General features: G+C 41.2%; 1 non-coding gene and 1 pseudogene across 1 annotated transcript; one reads left to right on the top strand and one right to left on the bottom strand.

The window, feature by feature from the left end:
* On the bottom strand, nucleotides 1-72 carry trnae-cuc. Its single transcript has one exon. It is a non-coding gene; the product is annotated as a tRNA-Glu (tRNA).
* LOC120055382 lies at nucleotides 11-16,689 on the top strand (annotated as a pseudogene).
* Nucleotides 16,690-16,931: the final 242 nt, after the last annotated feature.

Genomic DNA, 16,931 nt, shown 5'->3' with positions numbered 1-16,931 from the left:
TTCCCTGACCGGGAATCGAACCCGGGCCGCGGCGGTGAGAGCGCCGAATCCTAACCACTAGACCACCAGGGAATCCATTCAGACAATCTACAGTACATATTTTGTCGGTCACCAATTCTATGTCAAGTTTGGTAAGTAGCTGACAAAAGTCGATATTTGGCTTTGGCGAGGGGAACAGACTAGAGTTGACACTTGCTTGTGTCAACTTACGAAAGCTAACGTTTAGCTATCTGTCTAGGCTGCTCCCCATGCTTTCACGCGCTAACGTTACTTAATACTGTACGTTTTACACTAACGTTAGCTACCTAAACGTATTATTATTGTTCATGTTGTAGCTAACTAGATAGTCTTCATTGTTGAACTGTGTATTTGAAGAAAGCTTGTTACATTGTTACCAAAGAGACCTAGCTATGTGTTGCCTTCTCTTTGTAACATTGTGTATTCGAGAGGTAATAATGAAGTGTGGGGCAAGACCCCTGAAGGGAGTCTGAATAATTGCAAATGGCGTCCCATAGACTAGAATGCATGATGTACAGTATGTTAGAATCTCCATCATCCTCAAATAGGCTATCTATAACTTGTATTAGTCATTACCTTTGGAACTTGTCCCATTCTTGGAATTTTTTAAAACGTCGATGGAACAGGACAGGTTTTATTAATGCAGTTATGAAGTGCGCATACGACTAAGGTTAACCCAACTGGCCGGCTGATGGCGCTATTATTCCACCTACTACGGAGTCCATGGGACTGCAATGGCATAGCTTAAACTTCATCTGACAGTTCTACTACGGAAAAGCCAGAGACAGCAAGACACCTTGACAAGAACCCTACCTCAGATGACCAGTCAAGCCATTAACTTTCAAATGACTGTCTATCTCATGATGTTGTTTTTCTAAATTACTAGTATTTTTTGTGTGCCTTTGAAGCGCTTTGAGATTCTTTGAAAAGCGCTATATAAATTGAAGAAATTATTATTATTATTAATTTTACATTGTTTGTCATCTGCGTCCAACTGGAGTCTATGCACTCTAGCAGGCGGTGGAAAATTGTGTTTTATTAAGACATATTTTTCAATTTTGGGGGGGGGGGGGGGGCGACTCAACATTAAAGCTAGCTAAGGAGGAAATCTACGTCCTTGCAGCCTGAATGGATGATGTTTTATACTGAACAAAATATGAACACAATATGCGACAATTTCAAAGATTTTGCTGAGTTACAGTTCATATAAGGAAATCAGTCAATTGAAATATAGTAATTAGGCCATAGGCCCACCCACTGGGGAGCCAGGCCCACCCAATGGGAATTCATTTTTCCCCACAAGAGGCTTTATTACAGACAGAAATACTCCTCAGCACCCTGTCCCCCCCTTCCCTCAGACGAGGTGAAGAAGCCGGATGTGGAGGTCCAGGGGTTGCGTGGTTACATGTGATCTGCAGTTGTGAGGCCCGGTTGGACGTACTGCCAAATTCTCTAAAACGATGTTTGAGGTGGCTTATGGTAGAGAAATTAACATTGAATTCTCTGGCAACAGCTCTGGTGGACATTCCTGCAGTCATCATGACAATTGCACACTCCCTCAAAACTTGAGACATCTGTGGCATTGTATTGTATGACAAAGCTGCACATTCTAGAGAGGCCTTTTATTGTCCCCAGCACAAGGGGTACCTGTGTAATGATCATGCTGTTTAATCAGCTTCTTGATATGCAAAACTGTCAAGTGGATGGATTATCTTGACAAAGGCTAAAATGCTCACTAACAGGGAAATTTGTGCACAACATTTGAGAGAAATAAGCTTTTGTGGGTATGGAACATTTCTGGGATTGTTTATTTCAGCTCATGAAACGTGGGACCAAAACTTTACATGTTGCGTTTATATTTTTGTTCAGTGTATGTACGACCCGGTATGACAGGAGTGTATAGCCGGCTGCATAGACTCCAGTTGAAAGCAGACAGAGAGGAAGAGACAAAGCGAGAAGGATAACTGGGCCCAGAATATTGTCTTCTCTAGCAGGTGGCTTTTTTAATTTTTTCACTCACCATAAGAGGACTTTTGAATGGAGGTTGATGAGTGTCTAATTTGGTTAACACAAAAAAATGTATGCCTTATTTGCTATGTGTTGCTTATTTGACTGAATAGATGTTTCGTAATGATTAGGATGTTAAGAGTGTACTGATATAAGTAGGACGCGTGACATCACTGCAACAGAAGAAAAAAACTTTATTTCGGGGGTTGTGCCTGGTCGTCATTATTTACCACAGCCACAAAGTCATAAACCCCGTCTATTTCTAAAATGTATATTCTTAAAATGTGATTTTTAACCTAACCACACTGCTAACATTATGCCTAACCTTAACTTTAAATTAAGACCAAAAAGCATATTTTTGTTTTCATGATTTTTTACGATGTAGCCAATTTTGACTGTACGTGGTTGTGTTAACTAGTGGAAACCGTTGTGCCTGTTGTTCACATGCATATCTGCCCTCTCATTGACTAGAATGGTCCCACCTGATCTTGCCTCCTCCCGATTGCATTCCATTTTTTAATACATTTATTTAGATTTTTAGAGCGGCCACTAGAGTATCTGGTCAATATAATGGATTATCTGTGACGCAGAAACAAACTATGTAAGGAAATTATTGCGCCATCTGGAGGCCGGTTGGACTAGACCCAGGTCACATCAGCATAAATTGGCTTGGCCATTGAGATGCATCTGACACATTATGTTTCATATCATCAACATTCTCCTTGTCTTTCTCTCTCTAAGGTCCATCATGCAGATGCTGAGAGAGAAGAAGACTTTGTTAACGGAGATCCTGTCTGCGGAATCCAGCTACATCCTTCAGCATGTGCAGCAGGAGGAAATAGTGACTAATCGTGACTACAACAACCTAAACATCCCCAATCAGTCCGATGAGAAGACTGTCATCAACCTGCTGGATAAAGTGATGAATAAAGGAGACACAAAATGCTGTGAACTCGTGAACCTGCTGCAGAAACCACATATTATAAAAAACTACCCTAGACTGGAGGAAATATTCAAAAACCACACAGAACCCAGTGACCACACCTTCAACCCAGCCCCAACAATCCCAATTCCCTGTACAGGTTCCACACACACTGACTACTTGTACTACTAGCTTTGCACCACGACTCTGTCATTGTTTACTGACACAACCACCAGACAGTACATATAACACACTACATGACAACACTCATTTAAATCAAATCAAATTTTATTTGTCACATACACATGGTTAGCAGATGTTAATGTGTAGCAAAATGCTTGTGCTTCTAGTTCCAACCATGCAGTAATATCTACCAAGTAATCTAACAATTTCACGACAACTACCTTATACACACACAAGTGTAAAGGAATAAATTAGAATATGTACATAAAGATATATGAATGAGCGATGGCCGCACGGCATAGGCAAGATGCTGTAGATGGTGTAGAGTACAGTATATACACATGAGATGAGTAATGTAGGGTATGTAAACATTATATAAAGTGGCATTGTTTAAAGTGGCTACAGATCAATCAACTGACATCAGTGCTACTGTTCTACTGTATTAGATAGCTGGTGTCAGGTATTTCTGTGTTTTCTAGATACTTCTGACCTGGAAAAAGGGGTCACTAGTGGCGATGAGGTGAAAACCCCTCTATCTACATTTAAAGTGTTTATTAACTACATATATTACACCTCATATAGTTCAGAGCAAATACACAAGTCAACAATATACAATAATACACAGAAACAAAACTTAACCTGTCTTCTCATCGCAACACAACTTTCCTTCAGCACACACAGCTGACACTGTTGTTGACACACACAAAGCGCTTATTCACCAGTCAATGAAGCCTCCATTCAAGCCAAACCTAATACTATGAAAAGTTTGTATTTTTACGATTAGGGCTCTATTTTAACCTCTACAGGATCTGTGGGTTCCCCGCGAGACAGTTGAGCTAACGTAGGCTAATGTGATTAGCATGAGGTTGTAAGTAACAATAACATTTCCCAGGACATAGACATATCTGATATTGGCAGAAAGCTTAAATTCTTGTTAATCTAACTGCACTGTCCAATTTACAGTAGCTATTGCAGTGAAAGAATACCATGCTATTGTTTGAGGAGAGTGCACAGTTATGAACTTGAAAATGTATTAATAAACCAATTAGGCACATTTGGGTAGTCTTGATACAACATTTTGAACAGATATGCAATAGTTCATTGGATCAGTCTAAAACTTTGTACATACACTGCTGCCATCTAGTGGCCAAAATCTAAATTACGCCTGTGCTGAAATAATACATTATGGCCCTTCTCTTGCATTTCAAAGAGGATGGTTAAAAAAAAAATAAACACATGTTTTTTTCATTGTATTATCTTTTACCAGATCTAATGTGTTAGATTTTCCTACATTAATTTAACATTTCCACAAACTTCAACGTGTTTCCTTTCAAATGGTATCAAGAATATGCATATCCTTGCTTCAGGTCCCAAGCTACAGGCAGTTAGATTTGGGTATGTCGTTTTAGGCGAAAATTGAGAATAAAAGGGGGCGGATCCTTTTAACAAACCTAACGCAATGGCCAATCTATACGCTGGCGGTAGCGCTATAGGTTCGGGGGGTGTCAGGAATATTTATGACATTTTCACAACCACAGTTATGGTGCCGTTGCGGTGGGTGGCGCGAAAGGGCTGGGTTTTAATGAATAAATACATTGTGGGTGTGTCGAGGCTTGGCCCGTCACTGGCTGGCCAATCATAAAATGCTCCATGGCTGAATTTGTGGTTTCATCCTTTTGTGTATTTATGGTCCTTTTGTGTATTTAACTCCAATTTGAATGTTAGTCCGTTATAGCCTAGTTCTTAAATTGTCTGCCCCATATTTGAAAAATATGTTGAACATGTTTGGGGTCCACATTGTTCTAATTGTATTGCTTCAATATGGAAATAAATTGTCAAACATAGGCTATAGCATTTCCACTGATACTAAATAAGATTGGGTCAGAAGCCTTATATCATAAATCGCTTCTATGGTTCCATGGCACTATGTGCACACCTAGGCCCAAATGTCTGCGCATAACATTCGCACGTCAATACAAACTACTAGGCTCCTATCAATTGTATCGTTGACTATGTGCGTAACAGATTCTCAAAGAAATCTGCCGTTGATGTGGCATTATAGAAGGATTTAACAGTTTGTAGGAGCGTTCGTGTCTTTGGTAATATGACAAGTGGCACTCTTTGAAAATGGGGGTGGATAGTTCCACTTTGAAAATGGGGGTGGATAGTTCCACACAGGCCGTGAATAGGTCTAATCATATGAGTCTAGCTACATTCCAGTGGTGACATTCTCAATTTATCACTTTTCAATTATGAGACAGGAACCACCATTACTGTTGGTATCTTTATTTACCAGTTTGCTATATTTACATGTATGTGATATTTTATATGATTTATGTAAGGTAGCTGGGACGATGTGCCATTTTATGTTATTGATACAGAATATCCCCAGGGATATACCAAAAGTGAAGTGGCATTGCTGCAGCTTAATAAACACAACTAGGCAAGATTTACTTTAACCAAAATAGCAATGTATTTGAAATCATCAAGTTTGCAGACGACACTACAGTGGTAGGCTTGATTACCAACAACGACGAGACGGCCTACAGCGAGGAGGTGAGGGCCCTCAGGAAAGTAACCTCACACTCAACGTCAACAAAACAAAGGAGATGATCGTAGACTTCAGGAAACAGCAGAGGGAGCACCCCCCTATCCACATCGACGGGACAGTAGTGGAGAGGGTAGTAAGTTTTAAGTTCCTCGGCGTACACATCATGGACAAACTGAATTGGTCCACCCACACAGACAGCTGGTGAAGAAGGCGCAGCAGCGCCTCTTCAACCTCAGGAGACTGAAGAAATTCGGCTTGTCACCAAAAGCGCTCACAAACTTTTACAGATGCACAATCGAGAGCATCCTGTCGGGCTGTATCACCGCCTGGTACGGCAACTGCTCCGCCCACAACCGTAAGGCTCTCCAGAGGGTAGTGAGGTCTGCAAAACGCATCACCGGGGGCAAACTACCTGCCCTCCAGGACACCTACACCACCCGATGTCACAGGAATGCCATAAAGATCATCAAGGACAACAACCACCCAAGCCACTGCCTGTTCACCCCGCTATCACCCAGAAGGCGAGGTCAGTACAGGTGCATCAAAGCAGGGACCGAGAGACTGAAAAACAGCTTCTATCTCAACGCCATCAGACTGTTAAACAGCCATCACTAACATTGAGTGGCTGCTGCCAACATACTGACTCAACTACAGCCACTTTAATAATGGAAAATTTATGTAAAAAATGTATCACTAGCCACTTTAAACAATGGCACTTAATATAATGTTTACATACCCTACATTACTCATCTCATATGTATATACTGTACTCGACACCATCTACTGCATCTTGCCTATGCCATTCTGTACCATCACTCATTCATATATCTTTATGTACATATTCTTCATCCCTTTACACTTGTGTGTATAAGGTAGTTGTTGTGAAATTGTTAGGTTAGATTACTCGTTGGTTATTACTGCATTGTCGGAACTAGAAGCACAAGCATTTCGCTACACTCGCATTAACATCTGCTAACCATGTGTATGTGACAAATACAATTTGATTTGATTTGAAATGTGAAGATAGAACACTGAATCATCATGTTATGTAATCAAGTGGAGTTTCATAGCAAGAATAACATTTTATTGGTATCTCAACCCATAGTTTCAAGCTCACTTTGTTCCATGTTTTTATGTTATCCCATCTACTTATAACAGAATGTTTTACCATTGTAACGTTCGTCTGGTGGTGTATGAATGGACCAAGGCGCAGCGGGTGATGAATACATAACTATTTATTTCAAACAGACGAAACACTGACAAAACACTAGAACAAACTACAAAACAATAAACGAAGGCAACAGACCTGAAACAAACGAACTTACATAGACGAAGGACGCAAGAACAGGAACAGACTACCTAAAACGAACGAACAAACGAAACAGTCCCATGTGGATTACACAGACACAGGAACAATCACCCACAAACAAACAGTGAGAACAACCTACCTTAATATGACTCTCAATCAGAGGAAACGTCAAACACCTGCCTCTAATTGAGAGCCATACCAGGCAACCCAAAACCAACATAGAAACAGAAAACATAGACTGCCCACCCAAAACTCACACCCTGACCAATAAACACATACCAAACAACAGAAAACAGGTCAGGAACGTGACAACCATAATGTTTTCTGACCTGACTTTCCTGTCACATTGAAATATTTTATACCTGAAAATAAATATTTATCTTTTACCAATAGTTGAATTGCAGAAGTGTTTTTATATCATACTCCTTAGAATTAATCTGCATCTCTTTGAACTTAAAAAAATGTGAAACGTAATAGAAAAAATACACATATTTTACTGACCTTCTCCAGTGTTTAGAATAGTATTTATGTAGACAAAGTAAAACGAATTGTATTTTTCGTGTTTATTGGATAGGGCACAGTCTACAGAGAGAGAGGAATAAAACATATTGCGTATAGGATTTGCTTTGAACATAATTTGACTAATATCTACAGGCTTAAATAGTAAAAGTAGGCTGAACTGAGTAGCCTAAAGGAGAAAAGAAATCTATATTTTTGTGATATCGCCGGCAATGATGACTATAGTCGAGTTCGACTTGTATTAATCGAAAGAAACGATACATATATTTTTTTACGCGTCTGTAAATCAAGGCTTGTGCATTTTATAAGAAACGATACAAGTATTCCAGAAAAACAAACCCTTTAATTACTGTTGAATTACAGTAATTAAATAGCATCTAATGTGATGTCTTAAACGAAGGACATTCGTTTAGACACGTTCATTTTTCAGATGTAAAAACTATAGACCTGGAGTGCAAATGGCACAGCCATGGGTGGTTCATTTCTAGACTGTTACACAATAATCTGTTTTTAGAATGATATACTAGAATGTTACTCTATGTTACACTTTTCACTAGAATGTTACACTATTAATAATGTTAAGTAAGGGATAATCAGCGAGGGGCTATGCGTTCCTTGGAAGATCATGGGTGATGTTGAAGATGTGTTCCACGACACGCTAGTGGAGTGGAACTGATTTTCCACTGAGTTGCATTATTTTCCAGAGAATGCATATAGCCCTGAGTTAAGTATCCCTTTTATACCATGGCTATAATTTAACACATTTGCCGCTATAAATGTGTTCCTTTTGCCGGTAGAAATGTGTTCAACATCAACTGAAATATCTAGCAACTTTACTAACTATCGGTGCGTTCCTAAATTCGCTCTGGTGATCTACTCCGAATTCAGAGGACTCGTCTGAGCTGTGTGCCAGAGGCAGAGCGCAGAATAGCTGAGGAATTTACGAATGCTCAACAACCATTGAATATGGCTGGTGTCACTAAACGTCGGCAATAGAGCATAATTAAATTGTTGCGGAGCACCACAGTTACAGTCACCAACGCTCTGGATAACATGAAAACAGCCTAGCCAGCTCTGCTAGGGCGAGTAAAATGATCAGAGTGAGGTGTTCTCTCTTTTGTGTCTAGAAGTAGCTAGCATGTTAGCCAAAGTTAGTTAGTTAGCTTGGGTGCTTGACTGCAGTTGTGAGGTCAGAAGACCAGGATCAACCCTACTCCTCGGCCAGAGCGTCCAGTGTGCGCTCTGAACACTCCTAGAGCGAAATGCTCTGAATTTACTAAGAGACATCTGGCAACACTCTGAATTCACGAACGCCAAGAGCGCACTCTGGCACTCCAGATTGAATTCAGGGTGGGTTTGTAAATTCACTCTGGCTATCTACTCTGATTTCAGAGCACTCTCATCTGTGTGCCAGAGCGCAGAATACATTATCAATTTACAAATGCTTAACACCCATTGAATATGGACGGATCCAGTAAACGACGGCAAAAAAAAGCGTAATTAAATTGTTGCCAGCATCACAGTTACAGTCACCAATGCTCTGGATAACATGAAAACAGCCTAACCAGCCCTGCTAGGGTGAGTAAAATGGTCAGAGTGAGGTGTTCTCTCATTTTTGTCTGGAAGGAGCTAGCAAGCTAGCCAACGTTAGCCTGTTAGCTTGGGTGCTTGACTGCCATTGTGAGGTCTGAATGCTCGGATCACCCCTACTCATCAGCCAGAGCGTCCAGTGTGCGTTCTAAACGCTCTGAGAGCGAAACACTTTGAATTTACGAACAGACAATCTTACAATGCTCTGAATTTACGAATGCCCAGAGCACACATTGAGCGCACACTGGCACTGCAGAGTGAATTTACGAACACACCCTTAGAACACATCCTACATGGACATCTTTGATTTAAAAAAAAAATATTTAACCTTTATTTAACAACAAAGGCAAGTCGGTTAGAAACAAATTCTTATTTACAATGACGGCCTACACTAGCCAAACCCGGACGACGCTGGGCCAATTGTTCGTTGCCCAATGGGACTCCCAATCACGGCCGGTTGTGATACAGCCTAGATCCGAACCAGGGTGTCTGTAGTGATGCCTCAAGCACTGAGATGCAGTGCCTTAGACCCCTGCGGGTGCCCGAAATCTACAGTAGTTGCCGTGGTAACCAAACAAACAGACTTGCTAGTTTAACTAACCAAATCATCAATCCTAGCTTGCTATTATGAAAATAGAATTCAACAATGCAAATAATGTTTTCAATTCGAATTTTGATTTCAAAAGCAGCTCAAACATAGAACATGTAAGAATGAACTATAGCCATTGAGTTATACAGTGCAAACATACCTTGCTTTATAGGGAATTATACAATGGGTGGGTCTAATCCTGAATACTGATTGGTTAAAAGCACATTCCAGCCCGTGTCTATTCCACAAGTTACCACCATGTCAGAGCTGCTAGGAGTACTGGGTGGAGGAGTCAAGCGCAGAGAGCAGGTATTCAAGAACGTGGATTTTATTTCCTGTAGACAGGGAAAACGAGCATGCCCAAACACACGGGCGCATGAAAATACCAGTCCAAACACACAGGACTAAACTGTCCGGAAAATATAGAATCCACATAAAATCCAACACCAAATAACAGAGAACAAGCCCGCACAAAAGCCAGCGGGCCTACTGCCCTTAAATAGCCTACCCACAAAACTAAACTCAAAACAGGTGCACCCAATCAGCCCAAACTAACAGAAACAAAAAGAAGGGAATCGATGGCAGCTAGTAGGCCGGTGACGACGACCGCCGAGCGCCGCCCGAACAGGAAGAGGCACCATCTTCGGCGGGATTCGTGACACACCAGCTAAATCTATAACATTAAAATGCCTATTTACTCTGTTCCAACTGACCTGCGCAATCCAATGTCCTTCAGCCCAGCCAGGCAATTTATACACTTGATCTCCACTATAAAAAGCATGTAGACATTATCTCACATTTCTTTTAGACTAACATTTCGTTTTCAACAGTGGAGATTTGTATTAACCTTGCTGTCTGTCTCTCCGACATTTGCAACATTGTTTCAATATTCAAATTCGATTTCCAGCTGTTCCATAGGAATGAACGTGCCGGGAGTCTGGACAGGCATGCAGCATTTCTCAGCCAGTCGAAATCATGAATCAGCATCATTTATCTGGATATATACAAAGAACTATCAATAGAAAACAGGTAAAATGAAATGAAGTGCAGCTAGTTTGCTGTCTTTCCAGCTTCAGTTTGAAGTGATTGTGTTAGTTGTGTTGTTGGCTAGCTTCTCTAAACAACAGTGTTCTGCCGAGAGAGCACATTTTCTATGCCAGGTGAAAACATGCATCATCAGCTCATTGTTATGGATCTTTCCAAGTAAATGTCACTAGAAAACAGCTTAAACAAATGCAAATGCAGCTACTTTGCTGTTATTCTGGCTGTCAACTTTGTCGTGACTGTAAGTTAGCCGTAGTTGGCTAGCTAGCAAGCAATGGATAAGAACTTTGCCAGCCAGTATGGCAATGGAACATTTAGAATGAACGACTGGGTCGCATCCATAGATAAAGAAAAAATAGACTGAACGACTGGGTCGCATCTCTGGCAACCGAACCGATTGAGCGAACGACCAGCCGGCTTGGGTAGCAACCCTAGATTTGTGTCGGGACTATATCTTGTGGAAGGATAAAATACTATGAATAAATTCATCAAATTACCCAAAATATTTTTTTTGAATTCTAGATACCTCTAGACATTTGTTTATTATACAAGCTAATTCCATTTGTGGAATATTAGGTTCTATATTGTCTAAAAGCAATATATTCCTATTGAGATGATTTACATTGAACATGGTATACTGTCTCTTTAAAGACGTCAGGGTTTTGATGATGACATGCAAGAGATATGTCATTCATTTATTGCTTTGATCATGCATCTCCTGAAGAAGCTATGCCTTTTGCTTTCTTAGGAAAATGGAAATGGAAGATAAACATTTTGGGTAATATGGGTCAGATCTTTTGTCGTGATTTCAAATCAAATCAAAGTTTATTTGTCACATGCGCCGAATACTACAGGTGTAGACCTTACAGTGAAATGCTTACTTACAGGCTCTAACCAACAGTGCAAAAAAGGTATTAGGTGAACAATAGGTAAGAAAAGAAATAAAAACAACAGTAAAAAGACAGTGAAAAATAACAGTAGCGAGGATATAACAGTAGCGAGGTTACATACAGGCACCGGTTAGTCAGACTGATTGAGGTAGTATGTACATGTAGATATGGTTAAAAATGTGGTCAGATGAAGCAGATGCCAAACTACAGGACTGTTTTGCTATCACAGACTAGAACATGTTCCGGGATTCTTCCGATGGCATTGAGGAGTACACCACATCAGTCACTGGCTTTATCAATAAGTGTATCGAGGACGTCGTCCCCACAGTGACTGTACGTACATACCCCAACCAGAAGCCATGGATCACAGGCAACATTCGCACTGAGCTAACGGAGAACGGAGAAACATATGACAAGCAACACGTAGCAAGCAGACAGAGAAACATAGAACAAGTAACACGTAGCAAGCAGGCAGATAGACAAACAGAGCAGTAGCACAAAAAGCAACAAAACAAAATACATAAAAGCAACAAACAGTGTTTGCACACCTCACCAGCTACAGACAACAGAAAACATGGAAAGGGGCAATACATAGCTAGGAATTATGTTCACGCGTCTGATTGTCCTTTAGCCATGTCTTTATGTTTTTTGTAAAGGCGCGATAGGTGGTGCAGTTATGTGTGTCTGATGTCAATATGTTCCAGACATGGGAAGCTCTCATAGAGAAAGCAGTTTGACTAAATGTGCTTTTCACTCTCACATGGGTACGTGGTTGCAAAGGGCATCAGTGTCTTAACAGCGCGATTTGCCAAGGCAGGATACTCTGAGCGCATCCCAATCCAGAAATCTGGCAGTGGCTTCTGATTCAATTACATTTTCACAGAACCGCTTGTTGCAATTTCGATGAGGCTCTCTTGTTCAGATATTGGTGGACTGGAGGCAGGGCATGAAAGGGATAACAAATCCAGTTGTTTGTGTCATCCGTTTTGGGAAAGTACCTGCGTAATGTAATTGCGCACCCAACTCACTCATGTGCTTCGCTGTATCACATTTGACATTGTCCGTAAACTAGAGTAAATTTGCAGACAAAAATTCATACAATGATAGAAATACCTGTGTGTTGTCCTTGTTATTGCAGACAGAGAAGAGCTGCAACGTCTTAATCATAGCCACAATTTTTCCACCACACATTGAATATAGTTGCTGAGAGTCCCTGTAATCCTAGATTCAGATCATTCAGGAGAGAAAAAACATCACCCAGATAGGCCAGTCGTGTGATAAACTCGTCATCATGCAAGTGGTCAGACAAGTGAAATTGATGGTCAGTAAAGAAAAGTTTAAGCTCGTCTCTCAATTTAAAAAAAAACGTGTCAATACTTTGCCCCTTGATAACCAGCGCACTTCTGTATGTTGTAAAAGCGTTACATGGTCGCTGCCCATATCATTGCATACTGCAGAAAATACACAAGAGTTTAGGGGCCTTGCTTTAACAAAGTTAACCAATTTCACTGTAGTGTCTCCCTGTCATGGCTTTTGCGCCATCAGTACAGATACCAACATGAGCAGCAGCTACGTTTGGCTACATACAGACCATTAATGGAATTCCTGTGAGAGAGGAATGGTTAATGTGATTGGATGTTAATTATTTGACTAAGCTACCTGTATTTGACATTGTGTTGTTATTTCGCTGAACAAACACTACATGGTTTAATTTTATTTTGGCAATGAAACGAGGCTACTCAGGCGAGAGAAAAAAACTCACCCAAAAATATATCCCCGTTGGAAAATATAAATGGACTGTTTGAAAATGTGAAAAAACAAAAATGTTAAAATATGTATATTTTTAAATGTGAATCACATTGTTATTTGACGTACCACCGACGGCATTGCGCGTACCCCAGTTTGGGAATACCTGATCTAGGGCAAAGATACTTATATGTGTCATCTGTGTCTTGTGTTAGCTAGTTACTGGCTAGCTAGGTCTTCAGCCAGCATGGAACAAAAGGGGGGGGAGGGTCACTCAACTTTCAGTCAACACATCCGTCAGTGCTGCTGTGAACCGCATCACAAGAGACATACCAAACAGTAGATGTATACATGAATATAAGCCTTCCGCCCACTCAGCCTGTCTTTTCAAACTTCCTGGTAGTTAGCCATGAGAGAAAAAGTACTTTTCAGAATGACTGTTCAGGACCTTTAAGGGAACTATACAGTCACCTCTCATGGCAGAACTTGTGGATCTGCTGCCATGGGATTGGTTGGGCTAGAAGCAAGCCAATTTCGCTGTAGTAATGGCACTATCGAATCTGTACTCGCTTTCTTCTGTAAGGCACTCGGAAACAACGGTACAGCGAAGCCTTATCATTGCAACAATTATTATCTGGGAGATTTTTTTCCTAATTGCACAGTGCTTCCAAAATAAAACTCCTGGTCAGCAAAACATTTTGTTGCATATGCAACCTTTAGAGCCCTGGGAACATTCTAGGAATGAACAAATCAAAGTTTATTTGTCACGTGCGGTGAATACAACAGGTGTAGACCTTACAGTGAAATGCTTACTTACAGGCTCTAAACAATAGTGAAAAAAAGGTATTAGGTGAACAATAGGTAAGTAAAGAAATAAAAACAACAGTAAAAAGACAGTAACGAGGCTATACACATTACCGAGGCTATAAAAGTAGCGGGGCTACATACACACACCGGTTAGTCAGGCTGATTGAGGTAGTATGTACATGTAGATATGGTTAAAGTGACTATGCATATATGATGAACAGAGAGTAGCAGTAGCGTAAAAGAGGGGTTGGTGGGTGGTGGGACACAATGCAGATAGCCTGGTTAGCCAATGTGCGGGAGCACTGGTTGTTCGGTCCAATTGAGGTAGTATGTACAAGAATGTATAGTTAAAGTGACTATGCATATATGATAAACAGAGAGTAGCAGCAGCGTAAAAGAGGGGTTGGGGGGGCACACAATGCAAATAGTCCGGGTAGCCATTTGATTACCTGTTCAGGAGTCTTATGGCTTGGGGGTAAAAACTGTTGAGAAGCCTTTTTGTCCTAAACTTGGCATTCCGGTACCGCCTGCCATGTGGTAGTAGAGAGAACAGTCTATGACTGGGGTGGCTGGGGTCTTTCACAATTTTTAGGGCCTTCCTCTGACACCGCCTGTAGTTTTTACATCTGAAGAAAGAACACTTGCCTAAACCAATATACTTAATTTTCAAGACATCACATTCGAGGCAATTTAAACACACGCCAACTCTGCATGCCATAACTCCCTTATTCTATTCTCTCTCAAATTCTGTGATTGCACTAACCCACAATGGATTTGATAAAGCTGCTGGAAGGCACTCTAGACGATCTGGACTTTAAAGATCTGAAGAGTTTTAAGTGGCACCTAAAAAATCTGACAGAGGCTGTGGATGGCTTTCCTAATATCTCAAACAACAAGCTGCCAGTGACCGCTGACAGTCAGGACACAGTGGATGTGATGGTAACAAGATATGAAAGCCCTGAAGAAGCCCGGAAGGTCGCAGTGATCGTTTTACGCAAAATGAATAATAACAATCTTGCCAAGAAGTTGGAGGATAGTGCACCACAGTTCACTGGTGGTAATATAAAATGCTGTCATTACATAACCTATACTCTAGGAAATGTATAAAAATGTCCCATGGAAGTAATTGGCATTATAGAAAGGTCAGGTAATAATTATTCAGTTGTTGTTGAGAGGGAGGACAGTCACACACAAAATAAGCAATTAAGCCTCTTGTAAGTAAATGCCAATGTGTCTAGTCATGAAACCAGCATTAAACATCTTACCGACTGGTGTAAAGGCTTAATGATCTACCTTGGGGTACTTTTCAAATTTGTATGCAGACTGAGGGACATATTGATGGCATGCCATCTGGTTATATGTGGCCCAATCTCCTACTGAAAATACTAGCCTCCGGGAGGCCACTCATTCCCCTTCTCAAGAAGCAGCCCATACACAAATCCAAAGGTGTACAGTGACACACTTCCAAAAACAACATAAAATTGCAGGGATTATCCCACTGCTGCCACCAGTGTAGCTATCAAGAGGGAACAGCGTGGGCCTTGAACCAGTGACCCTGTAGTTATGAGATATGAGGCGCAATGCCGTCTGTCCCTCCCGTAGGAAAGCTCACCTGCTAACTCATTCGTCTGTTAAAGTGAGACTGGTTTTCTCTGTGTTTTTCAGCTGTTCTTGTCCAGGATCACGATGGCTGCATATCATAGCTGCCTCGCAAGAAGAAGACACCCGCAGAGTTGGAAAAGGTAGGTACCACAAAGTTTGTCCCGACAGTTTTTTCAGAGTACCAGGCCTCTGGAACAATAAATATTAGTATAAGACGGTGACATTTTTCTGACATCAAACACAGTAGTAAAAAGTATAGTAGCTCTGGAATTAGAATGACATTTGATAGTTTAATACAATGATGACTATATTAACACTAAACCAGGCTATGGCAGTGTTTGGGTTTATGATAACAGGAAGCCCCATTCAATCCAAGGGATGGAAAACAACTGGAAGATTGTAGATTTGATGTGTAAATCAAATGTGTTGGTATAAGGCAAACCGGTCAGTTCACTGATCTAAAGGATCTTCCTAAGCATGGCGACGCCTTCGTCTGATGCATTTTGAGTCACGGAAAAAAGGAGGGCGTCTGTGGCACAGATGGAACAGTCGTCCCCACCATTGATATCCTCTCACCTTTCAACGGCACAAACTGTAGCATCCTTGTTGAAAAGCCCAAGTTGTTTTTCATCCAAGCGTTTCGAGGGAATGACGTGCCGGTGAACAAGAAGCCAAATGTTGAAGGGACAGATGTTCTCTGACCTCCTCCCTATAGGCCGTCTCATCGTTGTCGGTGATCAAGCCTACCACTGTTGTGTCGTCAGCAAACTTAATGATGGTGTTGGAGTCGTGTTTAGCCACGCACTCGTGGGTGAACAGCGAATACAGGAGGGGACTAAGTACACATTCCTGAGGGGCCCCAGTGTTAAGGATAAGCGTGGCAGACGTATTGTTGCCCATTCTTACCACCTGGGGGCGGCCCGTCAGAAAGTCCAGGATACAGTTGCAGAGGGAGGTGTTTAATCCCAGAGTCCTTAGCTTAGGGATGACCTTCGTGGGCACTATGGTGTTAAACGCTGAGCTGTAGTTGATGAACAGCATTCTCACATAGGTGTTCCTTTTGTCCAGTTGAGAAAGGGCGGTGTGGAGTGCGATTGAGATGGCGTCATCTGTGGATCTGTTGGGGCGGTATGTGAATTGCAGTGGGTCTAGGG

Source organism: Salvelinus namaycush, chromosome 11 (assembly GCF_016432855.1).
Source record: "Salvelinus namaycush isolate Seneca chromosome 11, SaNama_1.0, whole genome shotgun sequence".
NCBI classification, from domain to species: domain Eukaryota; kingdom Metazoa; phylum Chordata; class Actinopteri; order Salmoniformes; family Salmonidae; genus Salvelinus; species Salvelinus namaycush.
The sequence above is the reverse complement of the archived record's forward strand: the minus strand, read 5'-3'. Positions and strand labels throughout refer to the sequence as shown.